At 44.4% G+C, this 17,832-nt stretch overlaps 2 long non-coding RNA genes across 2 annotated transcripts in view; one reads left to right on the top strand and one right to left on the bottom strand.

Annotated features, from left to right (window-relative positions):
• Positions 1–1,591: 1,591 nt before the first annotated feature.
• On the top strand, positions 1,592–5,414 carry LOC137313771 (uncharacterized). The gene is made up of 2 exons (XR_010961051.1): positions 1,592–1,948; positions 4,184–5,414. It is a non-coding gene; the product is annotated as an uncharacterized lncRNA (long non-coding RNA).
• Positions 5,415–9,444: 4,030 nt separating this feature from the next.
• The window catches only part of LOC137313769 (uncharacterized), a 60,228-nt gene continuing 51,840 nt past the window's right edge, over positions 9,445–17,832 (bottom strand). Inside the window, exons 2-3 of the long non-coding RNA XR_010961050.1 lie at positions 14,289–14,368; positions 9,445–10,019 (exon numbers count right to left, since the gene is read on the bottom strand). This is a non-coding gene — a long non-coding RNA (uncharacterized lncRNA). The remainder of the gene's footprint in view (positions 10,020–14,288; positions 14,369–17,832) is intronic.

Raw genomic sequence — 17,832 nt, 5'->3', positions numbered from 1 at the left:
TTGTTTTCTCCTGTGCCCACCCCTCCTGAAGGCACTGCCTGCGTTTGTACGGCCGATACATGCCTTCCAGTACCTTTAAGTAGAGAATATCAGTAGAGAAAAAGTATTGGAGAAACTAATGGGACTAAAAGCTGATAAATCCCCTCGACCTGATGGCCTACATCCGAGGGTTCTAAAAGAGGTGGCTGCAGAGATATTGGATGCATTGGTTGTGATCTTCTAAAATTCCCTAGATTCTAGAATGGTCCCAGCGGATTGGAAGGCAGCAAATGTAACCCCGCTATTCAAGAAAGGGGGAGGGGGGGGGGAAGAGAGAAAACTGAACTACAGGCCAGTTAGCCTGACATCAGTCGTCGGGAAAATGCTGGAATCCATTATTAAGGAAGTGGTAACAGGACACTGAACATCATAATATGATTGGGCAGAGTCAACACTGTTTTATGAAAATGAAATCGTGTTTGATAAATTTATTAGTGTTTGAGGATGTAGCTAAAGGGGAACCAGTGGATGTAGTATTTGGATTTTCAAAAGGCATTTGATAATGTACCACATAAGAGGTTGTTACGCAAAATAAGGGCTCATGAGGTTGGGGTAATATATTAGCATGGATAGAGGATTGGTTAACGGACAGAAAACAGTGGGGATAAACGGGTCATTCTCAGGGTGGCAGGTTGTAACTAGTGGGGTGCCGTAAGGATCGGTGCTTGGGCCTCAGCTATTTATAATCTATATTAATGACTTCGATGAAGGGACCGAATGTAATGTATCCAAGTTTGCTGACAGTACAGAGCTAGGTGGGAAAGTTAGCTGTGAGGTGGACAGAGTCTGCAAAGGGATATAGACAAGTTAGGTGAGTGGGCAAGAAGGTGGCAGATGGAGTATAATGTGGGGAAACATGAGGTTGCTCACTTTGGTAGGTAGAAAAACAGAATATCTTTTAAATGGTGAGAAACTATTAAATGTTGGTGTTCAGAGAGATCTGGGTGTCCTTGTACAAGAAACACAAAGTCAGTATGCAGGTACAGCAAGCAATTAGGAAGGCAAATGGCATGTTGGCCTTTATTGCAAGGGGGTTGGAGTACAATAAGGAAGTCTTACTACAATTGTACAGGGCTTTGGTGAGACCTCACCTGGAGCACTGTGTACAGTTTTGGTCTCCTTATCTAAGGAAGGATATTCTTGCCTTAGAGGCGGTGCAACAAAGGTTCACTAGATTGATTCCTGGGATGAGAGGGTTGTCCTATGAAGAGAGGTTGAGTAGAATGGGCCTATACTCTCTGGAGTTTTGAAGAATGAGAGGTGATCTCATTGAAACATACAAGATTCTGAGGGAGCTTGACAGGGTAGATGCTGAGAGGTTGTTTCCCCTGGCTGGAGAGTCTAGAACTAGGGGGCATAGTCGCCAGGGTCGGACTTCTAGGACTGAGATGAGGAGGAATTTCTTCACTGAGGGTTGTGAATCTTTGGAATTCTCTACCCCAGAAGGTTGTGGATGCTGAGTCATTGAATATATTCACAATAGATTTTTGGACTCTAGGGGATTCAAGGGATATGGGGATCGGGCGGGAAAGTGGAATTGAGGTCGAAGATCAGCCATGATCTGATTGAATGGCGGAGCAGGCTCGAGGGGCCGTATGGCTTACTCCTGCTCCTATTTCTTATGTTCTTGAACAAGTGGCAGTCACACACTGGGCAGCTCTCCTTATGGAGTTTTATTGACCTACTTTTTGTCGACAGGAAAATGGGGAGTGATCTGTCTCGAGGATCTGATACACGAGATTTACTCTGTGGGAAAGTCCTTTAAGGAGGCCAGCAACTTCCTTTGGCCCTTCAGGCTATCGGTAGCTCGACATGCAGCAAGGAACAAAGTGGGATTTCTCAATGACTGCGGAGAGACCGGTAACCGTGGCGAAGGAATCAACAAACTCATCCGGCAGCTCAATTAAAGGCAAGCGGCCGATGCTGATCCCCTGGGGACTTGGGTGGGGGGCGGCGGTGTTGACCGATCCTTGGGTGGGTGGGGGGCGGCGGTGCTGACCGATCCTCGGGTGGGTGGGGGGGGGCGGCGGTGCTGACCGATCCTCGGGTGGGTGGGGGGGGGCGGCGGTGCTGACCGATCCTCGGGTGGGTGGGGGGGGGGGGCGGCGGTGCTGACCGATCCTCGGGTGGGTGGGGGGGGGGGCGGCGGTGCTGACCGATCCTCGGGTGGGTGGGGGGGGGGGCGGCAGTGCTGACCGATCCTCGGGTGGGGGGGGGGCGGCGGTGCTGACCGATCCTCGGGTGGGGGGGGGGGCGGCGGTGCTGACCGATCCTCGGGTGGGTGGGGGGGGGGCGGCGGTGCTGACCGATCCTCGGGTGGGTGGGGGGGGGGGGCGGCGGTGCTGACCGATCCTCGGGTGGGTGGGGGGGGGGGGCGGCGGTGCTGACCGATCCTCAGGTGGGTGGGGGGGGGGGCGGCGGTGCTGACCGATCCTCGGGTGGGTGGGGGGGGCGGCGGTGCTGACCGATCCTCGGGTGGGGGGGGTGGTGCTGACCGATCCTCGGGTGGGGGGGGGGTGGCGGCGGTGCTGACCGATCCTTGGGGACAGAAAGGGACAGTGGCGGCGTGGATATAAAATTGGCTACGGTACAGAAAGCAGAGTAGTGGTGGTGATCGGTTGTTTTTCAGACTGGAGGGAAGTATACAGTGGTGTTCCCCAGGGGTCAGTATTAGGACCACTGCTGTTTTTGATGTGGGTGTAATTTCAAAGTTTGCAGATGACACAAAGCTTGGAAATGTAGTAAACAGTGAGGAGGATAGTAACAGACTTCAGGAGGATATAAACAGACTGGTCAAATGGGCAGACACATGGCAGATGGAATTTAATGCAGAGAAGTGTGACGTGATGCATTTTGGTAGGAAGAATGAGAAGAGGCAATATAATCAAATGGTACAATTTTAAAGGGGGTGCAAGAACAGAAAGACCGTGGTGGTGCAGATATACAAATCTTTGGTAGGGCAACTTGAGAATGCTGTTAAAAAGGCATCCGGGATCCTTGGGTTTTATAAATGGAGCATAGAGTACAAAAGCAATGAAGTTATGCTAAATCTTTATAAATCACTAGGCCTCAGCTGGAGTATTGTGTCCAGTTCTGGGGACGACACTTTAGGAAGGATGTCAAGGCCTTGGAGAGAGTGCAGAGGAGATTTGCTAGAATGGTACCAGGGATGCAGGACTTCAGTTACGTGGAAAGACTAGAGAAACTGGGGTTATTCTCCCTTAGAGCAGAGAAGGTTACGGGGAGATTTAATACTGGTGTTCAAAATCATGAAGGGATTTGATAGAGTAAATAAGGAGAAACTGTTTCCAGTGGTAGAAAAGTCGATAACCAGAGGACACAGATTTAAGCTGATTGCCAAATGAACCGTAGGTAAGATGAGAATTTTTTTAGGCAGCAAGTTATGATCTAAAATGCACTGTCTGAAAGGATGGCCGAAGCTGATTCAATAGTAACTTTCAAAAGGGAATTAGATAAATACAAGGGGAGAAAATTGCAGGGCTATGGGGAAAGGGCAGGGGGAGAATGTCTAACTGGATAGCTCTTTCAAAGAGCTGGCACAGTGGGCAGAATGGCCTCCTTCTGTGCTGTATGATTCTATCATCTCTAGGGACTATGGGCAGATCCTGACTAGTAATTCAGGGGCCTGTGCTGTCAGTACAAATCCCACTGTGGCAGTTTGAGAATTTGAATTCAGTTTTAAAATTTCTGGAAATAAAAAGCTGGTATCAGTAAAAGTGACCATCGGATTGTCGTAAAAACCCAACTGATTCACTAATGTCCTTTAGGGAAGGAAACCTGCCATCTTTACCCGGTCTGGGCATGTATGTGACTCCAATCCCACACTAATGTGGTTGACTCTTAACTCCCCTCTGAAGTGGCCACTTATTTGTATCAAACCAGTGCATTACACGAACTGCAGTGGTTCAAGAAGACCAGCCACCACCTTCTCAGGACAACTAGGGATGGCCAATAAATGCCGGCTTCTCCAGTGACGCCCATAATTCTGAAAATGAATTTTAAAATTTTAAAATGTCGTCTTTTTGGTTTCTTGCTCCCATACTAATCATTTGACACTGATCCCCATCTGCCACCTATATATCCAGCATTGCTCCTGATGTACATTTTGTTCTTTTTTAAACAGGTCCCAAATGGATAAATGGCCTCGTATGGGATTTGTTCGTCTATACTGTGTATAGCAAATGTCTACGGACTGATATTCAGCTTTAAAATGTTCCTATCTCAGTAATACTGAAACGCAAGATCATCAGACTGCACCCTACCACTCGCTGACTATACCTGAAGACCCGTGTCCTGGGTGGGGGGGGGGGGGGAAAGAGGAATTGACAATTTGTGGAACTGTTGGGAGCAAATTTTGATTATCTGAGACATGCATCTAAACTGTTAATGGATTTAGATTTCTGTTAAATGTTAGTATGGCGTTCAATAAAACCTGATTTTCACTCCCAATTAGATGGAGGTTGGCAATCTCCCAATTGTTAATTATTTGATTGACTGCAAATTAATTGAGATTTGGGCTTGGATTGATACCAATAGACCTCCATGTCATTGGCTGATACTGGGACTTGGCTGGTCTGGCACAGATAGGGTTAATGGTGTAGAATCCAGATTTGGCGGGATTCATGGAGTAGATTTCGCATTCTGGTGCGGTAAATCCACACAGGAGCAGATGCCAGTCCAATTAATTCAAATAATTTAACCACTGATTAGATTGGAACATTAAACAATCCCTGGGCACTAAACTCTTAAAGGTTAAGCAATGTAGGTGTCGTAAACCCAACAACCTGTGTACTCTAAACAACCCATATACTCCACAATGAACTTGTGCTAATCTACCCATATAGCTAAACTAAACAACCGGCATACTCTCAATGTATTTTTGCCTGTGTTGAATTTTTCACTTCTATTTTTGTATTGTTAGAAACAGCTTGTATGAGGTAAAGCAGTTTTTCAATAGAAAGCCATGAACTGAACACAGATTATCTGCCAAGCACTCCATAAGGTGCAAGCCCTAAGGCTGACATAAACATTGTCTGAAGTGTAATTGTTTAATCATAGGTCAAATCTTTGGCTTCCTGTCTGGCTGGAGAAGAGGACCATCTGAACAAGTTTGAATTTGGAAACAGAGAGGCAGAAAGGTCTGCTGTCTCATCAGCCCTTAAACAAGGGACAGTCATGGCTGAGATGTCTTGTACAAGAAAGATTACTGCTGGCTAGTTTTAGGGGTGACTAATCTGTATAGTGAATTTAGTCTGTTAACAGCAGCAAAGTATTTTATTTTTTGATATTACAATGAGCAAACCCATTCTGTTCATTTATATATTACATGTAAAATAAACCACTGTTGTTTACAATGGTCTCTTCTCACTAAAATATTGATTAGTGCAACTTCCAGAGATGGGAGAAATGCACTAGGGGGCAGTACCCAGTACACACAACTGGTCTCGGTATTGCAACTTCGCAGTCACACTATCGCATGACTAGATATTGGGCAGTAAAGGTGAAGTAACTCTACCGCTTTATAAATCATTGGTACATAGAATATACAGCACAGAAACAAGCCCTTTGGCCCAACTGGTTCATGCCAGTGTTTATGCTCCACACAAGTTCCCTCCCTTCCTACTTCATCTCACCCTATCAGCATATACTTCTATTCCTTTCCCCCTCATGTGTTTATCTAGCTTCCCCATAAATGCATCAATGCTATTTGCCTCAACTACTCCTTGTGGTAGTGAGTTCCACATTCTAACCACTCTTTAGGTAAAGAAGTTTCTCCTGAAATCCCTATTGGATTTATTAGTGACTATCTTATATTTATGGCCCCTATTTCTGGTCTGCCATGGAAGTGGAAACATCTTCTCATAATCTTTAAGACCTCTATCAGGTCACCCCTCAGCCTCTTCTAGAGCAAAGAGTCCTAGCCTGTTCAATCTTTCCTAATAGGTATAAGCTCTGGGTTCTGGTATCCTACTAAATCTTTTTTGCACCTTCTCCAGTGCTTCTATATCCTTTCTATAATATCGAGACCAGAAATGTTCACAGTACTCCAAGTGTGGTCTAGCCAAGGTTCCATACAAGTTTAACAGAACTTCTCTACTTTTCAATTCTATGCCTCTAGAAATGAACCCCAGTGCTTGGTTTACTTTTTAATGACTTTATTAACCTGCATCACTACTTTTAGCAATTTGTGTATTTGTACCCCCAGATTCCTCTATCCCATTTAGACTTATTATTCAAGCTGTATGTGGCACCCTTATTTTTGTACCAAAATGTAAAACCTCACACATCTATATTGAAATTAATTTGCCAATTACACTCCCATTCTGCACATTTATTAATGTTTTCCTGTATTTTGTCACGGTCCTCCTCTCTATTAACTATACTCCCCCAATTTGGTGTCGTCTGCAAATTTTGAAATTGTACTTCTGATTCCTGAGTCCAAATTGTTTATGTAAATAGTGAACAACAGTGGTCCCAGCACCGATCCCTGTGGAACACCACTTCCCACTTTTTGCCAGTCTGAGTAACTACCTTTAACCCATCCCTCTGTTTTCTGTTTTGTAGCTAGCTTGCTATCCATTCCTTTACTTGTCTGTCCCCTAACTCTACATGCTCTGACCATAGTTATGAGTCTACTAGCAATGCATTCCAGATGAAAACAACTGAGTAAAAACATTTCTCCTCATCTCATTCCCTGGCTTTTTTGCCAATTATCTTAAATCTGTCCCCTCTGGTTACCAACCCTCTTGCCAGTGGAAACAGTTTCTCCTTATTTACTCTATCAAAACCCCTCATAATTTGAATGCCTCTATTAAATCTCTGCTCCAAGAAGAACAACCCCAGCTTCTCTAGTCTCTCCACATAACTGAATTCCCTCATCTCTAACATTCTGGTAAATCTCCTCTACACCCTCTCCAAGACCATGACGTCATTCCTAAAGTGTGGTGCCCAAAATTGGACACAATACTCTCGCTAAGGTTTAAACAGTGATTTATAAAAATTTATGATTGCTGTTTTTAAGATTCTAAAGGGACTAGATAATGTAAACCATGATGAGCTATTTCTGAATTTACCTCCCTTCAAATGCAAACTGGAAACAATATTTCAGTGAACGAGTAAAGCTATGGAACAGGCTCCCTAGGGAGATGGTGAAAGCAGATAGTATTGACATTCAAATACGAATTAAATAGATTTCTTTCAGAAAATCACATTTTGGGATTCAGTATATGAGTAATTTGATACATGATGATGTGAGTGTAACATTGCTTGGGAGGAATAGGTGACTTTGGACCTATGGTTCCCAAAGCTGTCCACCACTGGGGGTTTTCCTCACATCATGTCTGGGTCTGTTGTAGAGTCATTGATAGAGATTGATTGCTATGATTGGTCAACAACTCCATTATCATATCATGTGACTACCAGTATGGTGGATGGTAGAAGGTGAACTAGATGGACCTTGGTCTTTTTCCATCCAGTAATTCCTATGTTCCTAACTCCTGATTATTGGGGATGTAGGTTCTGGTGACACTTGAGAATATTTAGTGCAGATCCAAAACTTGTAATGGCTGTTAACACCCAGCTGTTGCTCCAGCACTTCGTTTGACACTGATCACTTGCTGTGTTGTCACATTGCCTGACATTAAGTCATGGATGAGCCACAATTTCCTCCAATTGAACAATGCAAAGAAGGAAGCCACTGCCGCCTACCCTTGTAATATACAGAACCCCCAGTATCAAGCCAAAAGAAAAGGCTCACACACATGCAAGGAAAAGTCAAAATCCTGCCAACTGCTCACTAGAAAAAGCAACAAAGGGATAAAGAAAGAAATGAATTTTAAAAAGGGAATATGAAAAAACTTGCATAGGATATCAAAGCTAACAAATGTTTTTATAACTATATTAAGAGAGCGTGGCAAAGTGGAATGTGGGACAATTAAAGACAGATGCAGGCAAGGCTATAATAGACAATAAGGAGATGGCAAACTTGTTAATTGATTACTTTGTATCCATTTTCACGGTAGAGGAAGAGGACAAAATACCAGTAGTACAAGAGAAACTGAAATAAGACAAGGGGAGGAACTTAGTGGATTTAATATAAATTAACAGAATGTTACTGGAGAAAATAATGGAACTTAAGATAAACAAATCTCCAGGACCTGATGGTTCCAGGGTATTAAAATAAATAGGAAATTGCAGATGCATTCGTCATAATTTTCCAAAGCTCCCTAGATTTGGGAATTGTGCCTTTGGATTGGAAAATTGTAAATATCTCTCAACAACAACAACTTGCATTTATATAGCATCTTTAACATAGTAAAACGTCCCAAGGCGCTTCACAGGAGTGTAAATCAAACAAAATTTGACACTATCCTAACATAGACTGGGATAGTAATAATATAAGGGGCAAAGAGGAGGAAGAATTTCTGAAGTGTGCTCAGGAGAACTTTCTTGATCAGTATGTTTCTGGCCCAACGAGGAAGGAGGCATTTCTGGATCTGGTTCTGGGGAATGAGATGGGCCAAGTGGAGCAAGTGTCAGTGGGGGAACATTTAGGAAACAGTGATCATAGTATCATAAGGTTTAGATTAGTTATGGAAAAGGACAAGGAGCAATCTAGAGTAAAAATACTTAATTGCAGGAATGCCAATTACAGTGGGTTGACAACAGATCTGGCCCGGGTAAATTGGAATCAAAGATGGGCAGGCAAAACTGAACAATGGGCGGCCTTTAAATAGGAGATGGTTCGGGTACAGCCTAGGTACATTCCCACGAGGGAGAAAGGTAGGGCAACTAAAGCCAAAGCTCCCTGGATGACAAAAGAGACAGAGTAAGATGAAGCAGAAAAAAGGGGGGCATATGACAAATGTCAGGTTGATAATATAAGTGAGAACCAGGCAGAATATAGAATGTTCAGAGGAGAAGTGAAAAAGGAAGTAAGAGGGGCAAAGAGAGAGTATGAGAATAGACTGTCGGCCAACATAAAAGGGAATCCAAAAGTCTTGTATAGCCATGTAAATAGTAAACGGGTAGTAAGAGGAGGGGTGGGGCTGATTAGGGACCAAAAAGATCTACGCATGGAGGCAGAGGGCATGGCTGAGGTACTAAATGAGTACTTTGCATTTGTCTTTACCAAGGAAGAAAATGCTGCCAAAGTCACAGTAAAAGAGGAGGTAGTTGAGTTACTGGATGGTCTAAAAATTGATAAAAATTTGCAGGTGACACAAAACTTGCAAGTGTAGCAAAAGACCCAAAGGCGACGTGAGGAAAAGCTTTTTTACGCAGCGAGTGGTTCTGATCTGGAATGCACTGCCTGAAAGGGCGGTGGAAGCAGATTCAATTGTGGCTTTCAAAAATAAGGAATCTTACAACACCAGGTTATAGTCCAACAGTTTTATTTGAAAATCACAAGCTTTCGGAGCTTACCTCCTTCGTCAGGTGAGTGAAGGGTTCTAAAATCGCATAGCATATATTAGGCTGGGAGACGGTCACAGCAATCAAAGGTGTCATTGGTGTTCAGACAGGTTAGCCACGGAAAACATTACATCCCAGTATACTGAATACACAATGGGTCAGATTACACAGACAAAGAGAGAAAGAGACCCGAAAGGCAGAGAGAGAGAGAGAATGTCCAGTTGTATTAAAAACAGATAACTTTTTTTTCCCGCTGGTGGGGTTACGTGTAGCGTGACATGAACCCAAGATCCCGGTTGAGGCCGTCCACATGGGTGCGGAACTTGGCTATCAATTTCTGCTCGACGATTTTGCATTGTCGTGTGTCTCGAAGACCGCCTTGGAGAACCCTTACCCGAAGATCGGTGGCTGAATGTCCTTGACTGCTGAAGTGTTCCCCGACTGGGAGGGAACCCTCCTGTCTGGCGATTGTTGCGTGGTGTCCGTTCATCCATTGTCGCACTGTCTGCATGGTCTCGCCAATGTACCATGCTCTGGGGCATCCTTTCCTGCAACGTATGAGGTAGACAACGTTGGCCGAGTCACAGGAATATCATCATGGCTTTCAAAAAGGAATTGGATAAATACTTGAAAGGAAAAAAATTGCAGGGCTATGGGGAAAGAGTAGGGGGGTGGGACTAACCAGATTGCTCTTACAAAGAACTGGCACGGGCTCAGTGGGCCGAATGGCCTCTTTCTGTGCTGTAACCATTCTATGATTCTATCTCAGAGGGATGTAGGCCGGGGGAGGTTACAAGATACGGAGGGATTTGAAAATAAGGATGAGAATTTTAAAATTGAGGTGTTGCTGGACTGGGAGCCAATGTAGGTCAGTGAGCACAGAGATGATGGGTGAACAGGACTTGGTATGAATTACGATACAGGCAGCAGAGTTTTGGGTGAGCTCAAGTTTATGGAGGGTAGAAGAGGCCAGGAGAGCTTTGGAATAGTCAAGTCTAGAGGTACAAAGGCATGGATCAGAGTTTCCTTATTTAAGAAGGGAGGGAGAAACCAGGAAACTACAGACCTGTCAGTTTAACAACAATTATGGGGAAGCTTTCTATGTCTTCTATAGGCATGTAAACAATAAATGGGTAGTAAGAGGAGGGGTGGGGCTGATTCGGGACCAAAAAGGAGATCTACGCAATGGAGCACAGAGTGTACAGCTGAGAGTTTGGTGAGTGTGGGAGTTCGGTGAAGTGGGGGAAGGACGTGCTGCTTTGCTTTGCTTTTCCCAACTTTTTCCGCAGAGCGGCAGTGGACCTGAGCAGCAGAAGACTGAGAGTGGGGAATAAAAGCAGCAGCAGACCTGCAACAAGAGAAAACTACTGTGCGACATCACAGGTGAGGCAGGAGAGTCCAACAGGTGAGCACAGTATAAAAGGAGAGTCCGAGAGCGGGAGGAGAGTCCAAAAGGTGAACGCAGTGTAAATCTAAGGCAAGTCATGGCAACAGAGCTCGCTCCCATGATATGCTCCTGTACTACGTGGGAAGTCATGGACACTACCAGTGTCCCTGGTGACCATGTGTGCAGGAAGTGTGTCCAGCTGCAGCTACTGGCTAACCATGTTTCGGAGCCGGAGCTGCGGGTGGATTCACTGTGGAGCATCTGCGATGCTGAGACTATCGTGGATAGCACGTTCAGTGAGGTGGTCACACCGCAGGTAAAGATTACGCAGGCAGAAAGGAAATGGGTGACCGCCAGGCAGAGTAAAAGGACTAGGCAAGAAGAGCAGGAGTCCCCTGGGGCCATCTCCCTCTCAAACAGATATACCGCTTTGGATACTGTGGGGGAGATGGCTTATCAGGGGAAAGCACCCTAACCCTAACCTGTGTATGGGTGCGTCTATGGGCCTGTGTATGGCTGCCTCTATGCGCCTATGTATGGATGCTTCTATGCACCAGTGTATGAGTGCATCTGTGCGCCTGTGTATGAGTGCGTCTATGCGCCTGTGCATCATATCATATCATAGTAGGTACGGCATTGGAGGAGGCGATTTGGCCCATCGTGCCTGTGCCGTCCCTTTGAAAGAGCTATCCAATTAGTCCCATTCCCTTGCTCTTTCCCCATAGCTCTGTAAATTCTTTCCCTTCAAGAATTTGTTCAATTCCCTTTTGAAAGTTGCCCTTTCACGCAGTGCATTCCAGATCATAACAACTCGCTGCATAAAAAAATGTTTCCTCATGTCACCTCTGGCTCTTTTGCCAATCACTTTAAATCTGTGTCCTCTGGTTACCAACCCTTCTGCCACTGGAAACGATTTCTCCTTATTTACTCTGTCAAAACCATTCGTGATTTTGAACACCTCTATTAAATCTCCCCTTAACCTTCTCTGTTCTAAGGAGAACAATCCCAGCTTCTCCAGTCCCTCCACATAACTAAAGTCCCTCATCCCTGGTACCATTCTAATAAATCTCTTCTGCACCCTCTTTAAGGCCTTGACATCCCTCCTAAAATGCAGCGCCCAGAATTGAACACAATACTCTGGCTGAGGTCTAACCAGTGTATTATGAAGGTTTAGCATAACTTCCTTGCTTTTTATGCCTTTATTAATAAAGCCCAGGATCCCATATGCTTTTTTAATGGCCTCCTCAACTTGTCCTGCCACCTTCAAAGATTTGTGTATGTGCTCAACCGTGGCTTATAAAAGAAATTAGGGATAGCATTAGATTCAAAGAGGAGGCATATAAAATTGCCAGAAAAAGCGGCAAGCCTGAGGATTGGGAGCAGTTCAGAATTCAGCAATGGAGGACAAAGAGATTGATTAAGAGGGGAAAAATAGAGTATGAGAGTAAACTAGCAGGGAACATAAAAACTGACTGTAAAAGCTTCTGTAAATATGTCAAGAGAAAAAGATTAGTGAAGACAAATGTAGGTCCCTTACAGTCAGAAATGGGAGAAATTATAATGGGGAATAAAGAAATGGCAGAACAATTAAACACATACTTTGGTTCTGTCTTCACAAAGGAGGAGACAAATAACCTCCCAGAAATGTTAGGGAACCAAGGGTCTAGTGAGAGGGAGGAACTGAACGAAACCAGTATTAGTAAAAAAATATTGCTAGGGAAATTAATGGGGCTAAAGGCTGACAAATCCCCAGGGCCTGATAATCTACATCCCAGAGTACTAAAGGAAGTGGCCCTGGAAATAGTGGATGCATTGGTGATCATCTTCCAAAGTTCTATAGACTCTGGAACAGATCCTACAGATTGGAGGGTGGCAAATGTAACCCCACTATTTAAAAAAGGAGGGAGAGAAAAAACAGGGAATTACAGACCAGTTAGCCTAACATCAGTAGTGGGGAAAATGCCAGAGTCTATTATAAAAGATGTGACAACAGCACACTTGGAGAGCATTAACGGGATTGGACAAAGTCAACATGGGTTTATGAAAGGGAAATCATGCTTAACAAATCTACTGGAGTTTTTTGAGGATGTAACTAGAAGAATAGACAGGGGAGAACCAGTGGATGTGGTGTATTTGGATTTTCAGAAGGCTTTTGATAAGGACCCACACGAGAGGTTAGTGTACAAAATTAAAGCACTGACATGGATTGAGAATTGGTTGACAGACAGGAAACAGAGAGTAGGAATAAACGGGTCTTTTTCCGGGTGGCAGGCAGTGACTAGTGGGGTACCGCAGGGATCAGTGCTTGGGCCCCAGCTATTCACAATATATATCAATGATTTGGATGAGGGAACGGAATGTAACATTTCCAAGTTTGCAGACGACACAAAGCTGGGGTGAAATGTGAGCTGTGAGGAGGATGCAAAGAGGCTCCAATGTGATTTAGACAAGTTGGGTGAGTGGGCAAGAACATGGCAGATGCAGTATAACGTGGATAAATGTGAGGTTATCCACTTTGGTTGTAAAAACAGAGAGGCATATTATTATCTGAATGGTGATAAATTGGGTAAAGGGGAGGTGCAACGAGACCTGGGTGTCCTTGTGCACCAGTCGCTGAAAGTGAGCATTCAGGTGCAGCAGTTAGGAAGGCGAACTCCCCAGCCATCGGGAACATCCTCCCTGCATCTAGTCTGTCTAGTCCTGTTAGAATTTTATATGTTTTGATGAGATCACCTCTCATTTTTCTAAACTCTAGTGAATATAGGCCTAGTCGACCCAATCTCTCCTCACACGTCAGTCCTGCCATCCCAGGAATCAGTCTGGTAAATCTTCGTTGCACTCCCTCCATGGCAAGGATATCCTTCCTCAGATAAGGAGATCAAAACTGCTCACAATACTCCAAATGTGGTCTCACCAAGGCCCTGTATAACTGCAGTAAGACATCCCTGCTCCTGTACTCAAATCCTCTTGCAATGAAGGCCAACATACCATTCGCCTTCCTAACTGCTTGCTGCACCTGAATGCTCACTTTCAGCGAATGGTGTACAAGGACACCCAGGTCTCGTTGCACCTCCCCTTTTCCCAATCTATCACCATTCAGATACTAATCTGCCTTTACCTGCTGCACCTGTATGCTAACATTTTGTGTTTCATGTACAAGGACACCCAAATCCCTCTGTACTGCAGCATTCTGTAGTCTTTCTCCATTTATATAATATTTTGCTTTTTTAATCTTCCTACCAAAGTGGATGACTTCACATTTTCCTACATTATATTCCATCCGCCAAATTTTCGCCCACTCGCTTAACCTGTCTGTATCCCTTTGCAGACACTTTGGGGTCAATTTTGCAATGGTGGTGGGTTTGCAGCGGGCGGGGGGGTGCGGGGGTGGTGAAGGTGCGTGTGGCAAACCTGCATAAACAAAACTTACCGTTTCCGACACGATTGCATGGTGATTGCTGATGATTAACATCCTCTCTGGGTTTGATGCCTGGCAGCCAGCCTGATTGTCTGCAACGTGAGGGGGGTGGGGAGAGAGAGAGAGAGAGAGCGAGATGTCATTTTGCACTGGAATGGAAGATCGGGGGGGAGAGGGGAAGATCGGGGTGGGGGGAGAGGGGAAGATCGGGGGTGAAGAGGGGGACAGCGGGGGGGGATGAAGAAGGAGACATCGGGGGACATCGGAGAAGGAGCCATCAGACATCGGAGCAGGGTGCAAAGGTAGGTTCATTTTGTGTTTTAACTTCTTTTTTTATTTAATTTATTTAGTTTCTTTTTCCCTGATCCCTGGTTTCACCAGGCATGAATCAGAAGCGGTGGGCAAGCCGCCCAGGAAAGTTAAAAATCGTTGCAATCACTTAATCTGTTACAGGTAAAGTGCCTTAAGTACCTCAATGAGATACATTTGGCTCTTTAACTGTCATCCCGCTGGCTTTAATTGCCGGTGGGACTTCCGGTTTCGGGTTGCCCACGCACATACAGGTGGGTCCCTGGGAAACTCAGAAGTCGGCGGGTTGGAGCCAGCTTCTGAACCCGAACGGGATTTCTGCGATTTTCAGAGCGCCCCGCCCCCAATGCACCAGCAATTGCCTCCTAAAATTGAGCCCTTTGTGTCCTCCTCATAACTTGCTTTTCCACCTATCTTTGTATCATCGGCAAATTTGGCCACAGTACACTCGCTTCCTTCATCCAAGTCATCGATATAGATTGTAAATAGTTGAGGCACTGATCTCTGTGGCACCCCACTAGTTACAGATTGTCATCCTGAAAATGACCCCTTTATCCCGACTCTCTGTTTTCTGTTAGTTAGCCAATCCTCTATCCATGCTAATATATTACACCCAACACCATGAGCTCTTACCTTGTGCAGTAACCTTCCATGTGGCACCTTAACGAATGCCTTTTGGAAATCCAAATACACTGCATCTACTGGTTCCCCTTTATCCACCCTGCCCGTTTACTTCCTCAAAGAACTCTAATAAATTTGTCAAACACAATTTCCCCTTCATAAAACCATGTTGACTCTCCTTGATTTTATTTTGAGTCTCTAAATGTCCTGCTACGACTTCCTTAATAATCAATGCTAGCATTTTCCCAATGACAGATGTTAGGCTAATTGGCCTATAGTTATAGGAACATAGGAACAGGAGTAGGCCATTCAGCCCCTCAAGCCTGCTCCGCCATTTGATAAGATCATGGCTGATCTGTGATCTAACTCCATATACCTGCCTTTGGCCCACATCCCTTCATACCTTTGGTTGGCAAAAAGCTATCTATCTCAGATTTAAAATTAGCAATTGAGCTAGCATCGGTTATCTGCTAGTTAGCTGTTTTCTGTCCCCCTCCTTTCTTGAATAGGGGCATTACATTTGCGGTTTTCCAATCCGCTGGGACCTTTCCAGAATCTGGTGAATTTTGGAAGATTACAACCAATGCATTCATTATCTCTGTAGCCACTTCTCTTGGATGCAAGCCATCTTGTTCAAGGGACTTGTCAGCCTTTAGACCCATTAGTTTGCCTAGTACTTTTTCTCTAGTGATAGTGATTGTTTTTAGATCCTCCCTCCCTTTTGCCCCTTGATTATCTACTATTATTGGTATGCTTTTAGTGTCTTCTACTGTGAAGACAGATACAAAATATCTGTTCAATGCCTCTGCCATTTCCTTGTTTTCCACTATTATTTCCCCAGTCTCATCCTCTAAGGGACCTATACTTACTTTAGCTACTCTCTTCCTTTTTATATACTTGTAAAAGCTCTTACTGTCAGTTTTTATATTTCTTGCTAGTTTACTCTCATAATCTATTTTCTCCCTCTTTATTTTTTTTTAGTCCTCCTTTGCTGGTTTCTAACGTTTTCCCAATCTTCGGGCTTACCAGTAATCTTTGCCACGTTGTATGCCTTTTCTTTTAACTTGATAACATCCTTAACTTCCTGAGTTAGCCATGGTTGATACACCCTTCTCGTGGATTCTTTCCTCCTTACTGGGATATATTTTTGTTGAGAGTCATAAAATATCTTTTTAAATGTCTGCCACTGCTTATCCACCATCATACCATCTAATCGGTTTTCCCAGTCCACTTTAGCCAACTCTGTCCTCATGCCATTGTAATTGCCCTTATTTAGGTTTAATACAGTAATTTCAGATCCAAGATCCTCACTCTCAAACTGGATGTGAAATTCTATCATATAATGATCACTATTTTCTAAGGGATCCTTTACTTTGAGGTCATTAATTAATCCTGTCTTATTACCCATTACCAGATCTAGAATGGCCTGTTCCCTGGTTGGTTCCACAACATATTGTTAGGAACATAGAAACATAGGAACAGGTGTAGGCCATTCAGCCCCTGGTGCCTGCTCCGCCATTTGATAAGATCATGGCTGATCTGTGATCTAACTCCATATACCCGCCTGTGGCCCATATCCCTTAATACCTTTGATTGCCAAAAAGCTATCTATCTCAGATTTAAATTTAGCAATTGAGCTAATATCAATTGCCGTTTGCGGAAGAGAGTTCCAAACTTTTACCACCCTTTGTGTGTAGAAATGTTTTCTAATCTCGGTCCTGAAAGGTCTGGTTCTAATTTCTAGACTGTGCCCCCTACTCCTAAAATCCCCAACCAGCGGAAATAGTTTCTCTCTATCCACCCTATCTGTTCCCCTTAAGATCTTATAAACTTCGATCAGATCACCCCTTAACCTTATGGTGGTATCTGTGTCGATGACATGCCAGATCATCGACACAGATACCACCATCACATGAGAGGACACCATCCACCAGGTGCATGGTTCATACTCCTGTGACTCGGCCAAAGTTGTCTACCTCATATGTTGCAGGAAAGGATGCCCCAGAGCATGGTACATTGGCGAGACCATGCAGACGCTGCGACAACGGATGAACGGACACCGCGCAACAATCGCCAAACAGGAGGGTTCCCTCCCAGTCGGGGAACACTTCAGCAGTCATGGACATTCATCCACCGACCTTCGGGTAAGCGTACTCCAAGGCGGCCTTCGAGACACACGACAACGCAAAATCGTCGAGCAGAAATTGATAGCCAAGTTCCGCACCCATGAGGACGGCCTCAACCGGGATCTTGGGTTCATGTCACGCTACACGTTACCCCACCAGCGAACAAATGTTATCTGTTTTTAATATAACGGGTCAGTTGCTGTCTTTTCTATGTTTCTACCTCTCTATCTCTGTTTTTTTTTTGTTTGTTGTTTTTTTTTGGTGATTTGTATATTCTGAGACCTTGCAGGTAACACCTGTCTGTCTGCACACTGATTGCCTTGGCAACGGGCAGTTGAAAAAACTGTCTGTAATCACCAAGCATTGTTCTGTGAATTATAAATGCGATTTCATTTCGAGGATTTCATTTCGTTCACCTGAGGAAGGAGGAAGCCTCCGAAAGCTTGTGAATTTAAAATAAAATTGCTGGACTATAACTTGGTGTTGTAAAATTGTTTACA

This window comes from Heptranchias perlo, unplaced genomic scaffold, assembly GCF_035084215.1.
Source record: "Heptranchias perlo isolate sHepPer1 unplaced genomic scaffold, sHepPer1.hap1 HAP1_SCAFFOLD_475, whole genome shotgun sequence".
Lineage (NCBI taxonomy): Eukaryota > Metazoa > Chordata > Chondrichthyes > Hexanchiformes > Hexanchidae > Heptranchias > Heptranchias perlo.
This window is presented reverse-complemented; position numbering and strand designations above follow the sequence as displayed.